General features: G+C 42.5%; 1 non-coding gene across 1 annotated transcript; it reads left to right on the plus strand.

Annotated features, from left to right (window-relative positions):
• Positions 1-813: 813 nt before the first annotated feature.
• On the plus strand, positions 814-917 carry LOC112792871 (small nucleolar RNA R71). Its single transcript, XR_003197592.1, has one exon. It is a non-coding gene; the product is annotated as a small nucleolar RNA R71 (small nucleolar RNA).
• The last annotated feature ends 3,832 nt before the right edge of the window (positions 918-4,749 follow it).

Raw genomic sequence — 4,749 nt, forward strand, 5'->3', positions numbered from 1 at the left:
TGCAATATCCTTGGCAGCATGAGAAACGCTTGGCCCAGGGGTTTGCTTAGACAAATACCCAATTTGATTTTCTAGCTTCTGGATGGCAGCTCCTTGGTTTTGCAAGTTAGAATTTACTTCTTCCTTAAAGGCTTTCAATTCGGTTATGTCTTGACCCATGGTTGCAAGCATTCCTTCTATCCTGTTTAATTGATCTTGAAATTGTTGGTTCGGATTAGGTTGAGCAGGTTGATTATTTTGGCCATGATATGGTGGTTGGGAGTAAGTGTTTTGTGTGGCTTGGTATGATCTTTGGTTGGAGTTTTGATATGTGGAATTGTTATGTTGGTTGGGTTGTAAGGTTTGTGGTTTTGTGGTTGGGTTTGCTTGTTTCCCCACCCAAAGTTTGGGTGGTTTTTCCAGCCTGGGTTGTAAGTGTTGGAATGTGGATCATATGGTTGCCTTTGTTGATTTCCCACATAGTTGGCCTCTTCCCAATCACCTCCTTCAGTGTTTACTTCCTCTTGATCTTGTGTGTGTATTACAGCCACTTGTTTTGTTCCTAATTTCCTGGTGAGCTCTGCTAGTTGCTTGGCAAACACCTTGTTTTGGGCTAGAATTGTATCAACATGGTTCAGCTCCATGACTCCCTTAGTGTTGTGTCTCTCTGAAGCATAGTAGTACTCATTCTCAGCCACGGTCTCAATCACTTCAATGGCTTCTTCCACAGTCTTTTTCCTGTTCAATGAACCTCCTGATGAATGGTCTACCGCCTTCCTTGATTCATAAGAAAGTCCATCATAGAAAATATGCAATTGCACCCAGTCATGGAACATGTCTGGTGGGCACTTCCTTGTCAAATCCTTGAACCTCTCCCATGCCTCGTAGAGAGTTTCACCATCTTGTTGTCTAAAAGTCTGAACCTCAGATCGAAGTCTATTGACCTTTTGTGGGGGGTAGAAACGTGCCAGAAACTTGCTTTCCACCTCATCCCAGGTTGTTAGGCTCCCCCTTGGGAATGATTCCAGCCACTTAGCTGCCTTGTCCCTAAGTGAAAATGGGAACAAGAGCAGTTTATAGGCATCTTCCTGGACTCCATTGGACTTCACAGTGTCGCAAATTCTCAGGAATTTTGTGAGATGTTGGTTTGGATCTTCATGATCCTCCACCAGTGATATTAGCTGTGGTTTGAGTTCAAAATTGTTGGCCTGAATGGGTGGTTTCTGAATGCTGCTACCACAATTCCCAGAGGTTGGGTTTATGTATGAACCAAGAATCCTCCTCTCGGGAATGGCATTGTTTCCATCAGCTCTCTCATGGTTGTGAACTTCTCTATCCATGTTGAGATCTAGAGCTTCCTCAAAATTGTCCTCAGATTCTCCTTCAGATTCTTCTTCTCCCAGTACTCTCTTCCCTCTTGCTTCCCTTCTAAGTTTATGAAGGGTCCTCTCTGGTTCGGTATATGGAGGAGTTGTTGTCTCTCCTCTCCTACCTGCCATACAAGAACACAGCACAGGCAACAAACAAGTGAAATACTCTTGGTTAATGGAAGAGTATGGTTAGAGCAGTTGAGGAATTAATTCAAATAGTTAGTGGGTCAGTGAGTTAGTTGCTTGAATTTAAAGGCATAAAGAAAGAAAGCAAGTAACAGAGTGCAGAAATTAAAATTCAACAAGTAACTTGAACTGAATTAACAAAACAAGAAAAATGCTCAATCTAGTTAACTTCCAATTTGAGAATTGTCAATCGAAAACCAATCCCCGGCAACGGCGCCATAAACTTGATGCTACGATTTTAGGAAATTGCACAATCGGCAAAAATTCCTTCCGGCAAGTGCACCGGTTATCGTCAAGTAAAAACTCACAATAGAGTGAGGTCGAATCCCACAAGGATTGGTTGAGTGAGCAATTCGGATTAGAAGTGTGTTCTAGTTGAGCGGAATCAAGATTTAGATGAGAATTGCGGAATCTTAAATTGCATGAATTAAAGAGCGAGAAGCTAAATTGCTAAAATTAAAAAGGGATCGGGGTGATTGCATGAATTTAATTGCAGAATGTAAAGAGAAAGTGTAGATCAGAAATGGGGAATTCATTGGGTTTCAGGAGATATTGAGATCTCCGAATCAAAACATTTTTATCCCTTCCTCAACCAATGCATTCATTGAATTTTGCTTGGCAATCTTATATGATTGGATCCCAATCCCTTGGCTCACCAATTCTCTCTAAAAACAAACAAATTCCCAATCCCTTGGTTTAAATGTTCATAAGAAGAGATGATGCTCGATCACTGATTATACCACACAGTTTCATGAACCACAATTTGGTAGGATTACATGTCACAATATCCATCCAAACCCCAATCCAATTCACTGTGAGAAAGCTTCTCTAGCATGAATCCTCCATTCCTTTCCCAAGGTTCCGAAGGATTCCAATTATGGATAGTCTCTTTCCCAAGGCAACTAACCAATGGAATTTAGATCGAGAAGCTTTCTAACAAAATTCAAGAGAAAAGATTGAAGAAGAAGATAAAAACTATTATTGATTCATTGAATTACAATAGAGCTCCCTAACCCAATGACAGGGGGTTTAGTGAGTCATAGCTCTGAATTCAATTACACAAAGTATGAAAACTAGAAAAATCCTCCAAAGTCCCTACGATTTTAACTTAAATTCTATCCTATTTATACACTTTCTAAATTGAGCTTCTGTTGTGTTTCTTGGGCTTTGAGGCCTTTCCCTGCTTTGGGTTTATGATCCATAATCCTGATGAGGCTGCTGATCCAATTCTGTAACATTCATTGAGCAAACTTAGTGATAAACAAGTAATGACACATGACTCAACAAATTGAAATTCCAGACTCATCAATTCTTCAGGCCCAATCCCATAAACCATGATATTCAATTGGGTTTCATACCAGAGTACGTTTAAGTTAATGTTTGTGCTCAAATGCTAACTTAAACTGCAATATCTTTGGCCCAGAAACCTTTTCAAATAGTGGCGTTTAAGTTGCAGTTTAAGCTTCAGTTTAAGGTTAAACTGAAGCTTAAACGTGGCAATGGAAGAAAGCAATCCTGGAGGGTGGAATGGTCGAACACGTTTAAGCTTCAGTTTAAGGTTAAACTGAAGCTTAAACGTGGAAATGAAGAAAGCAACCCTGGAGGGTAATTTAGTCGAACACGTTTAAGCTTCAGTTTAAGGTTAAACTGAAGCTTAAACGTGGAAATGGAAGAAAGCAACTACGGAGTGTGGAATGGTCGAACACGTTTAAGCTCCAGTTTAAGGTTAAACTGAAGCTTAAACGTGGAAATGAAGAAAGCAACCCTGGAGGAGAAATTGGGTCGAACACGTTTAAGCTTCAGTTTAAGGTTAAACTGAAGCTTAAACGTGGAAATGAAGAAAGCAACCCTGGAGGGGAAATTGGGTCGAACACGTTTAAGCTCCAGTTTAAGGTTAAACTGGAGCTTAAACGTGGAAATGCTCCCTGGTGCATTTCTTATTCTGGCGTTTAACTTCCAGTTTAAGGTTAAACTGGAGGTTAAACGCCACTTTCAGCTTTTCTCAGCTTTCAGGGTTCTGGCGTTTAAGCTCCAGTTTAAGCTTAAACTGGAGCTTAAACGCCACTTTCAGCTTTATATGGCTTGGCAGTTTAAGTTCCAGTTTAAGCTTAAACTGGAACTTAAACTCCACATGTGATATTCAAGCTTCCTTTATTGATTTTGTTGCTTCCTTGCCTAGCCTCTTCTTCCCTGAAATCATCCAAACAACTGCATCAAAGTCTTGCAAAATTTCATGAGAAATCTTCCATTCATAGCATTCAAGTAATATAACTAAAAACTCATGGAATTTGCATCAAAATCATACTGTTTGGATGGTTCATTGCTTTGTTATTCATTTAACCATTCTTGGTTACTTTAAGCTCAAGAAAATGCATAAAACAACTAAAACTAACAGAAAAATGCTAGTGAAACTAGCCTAAGATGCCTTGGCATCATCGACCCAGGGTATGAACAGGAACCGTAGTTTTGAAGAGAAAAGAAATTTCTGAAACAGGGCATCTGTGCGTACGCACCAAGCTATGCGTGCGCACTAAACTATGTTTTTCGCTATCTGTGCGGACGCACAAGCCTGCGCGTTCGCACACGCATTGACATGCCCTCTGGTCGCAGCGCGAGCATGGCTTGTGCATGCACGTTGCCCCCTTTTCTCTGGCGTGTGCGTGTGCACAGATGCATGCGTACGCACACGTTCCCTTTCGTGCTTCATCTGTGCAGCCGTACAGATGTGTGTGTCCGCACACCAATTGTCAGCCATTCTGGTGGGAGCGAGGGAATAGCTTGTGCGCATGAACAACCTTCCCCATTCTTCTCGTCTGTGCATGCGCACGAACCTGTGTGTGCATGCACACCTGCTTCTGTCAACAATTATAAAAAGAGAGAGAGAGAGAGAGAGAGATAGCTCTTCCATGCACGCGCACACCTTTGTGCGCCCGCACGCTCTTTTGCAGCCTCTCTGGTCGCTGCGTTCGCATGCTGTGTGCGTTCGCACCCTTCTTAGTTCTCGTTTCTGTGCGCCCGCACAGCCCCTTTTGTGCCCGCACAGGTCGCGATCTAGGCATTAACAGGGCAACCTGCCCTGTTAAGAGGCAGTCCTTTCTCTTCTTCTCTTCTTCCAAGCTGCCCTCTCCCTTTCTTCTTTGCCAAGCGCCGCCGCCAGCCTGCTGTCGACCACCGTCGCCGTCAGCCCACCGCCGACGACCACCATCTCTATCTC

The sequence above is a fragment of the Arachis hypogaea genome, chromosome 3 (genome assembly GCF_003086295.3).
Source record: "Arachis hypogaea cultivar Tifrunner chromosome 3, arahy.Tifrunner.gnm2.J5K5, whole genome shotgun sequence".
Taxonomy (NCBI): domain Eukaryota; kingdom Viridiplantae; phylum Streptophyta; class Magnoliopsida; order Fabales; family Fabaceae; genus Arachis; species Arachis hypogaea.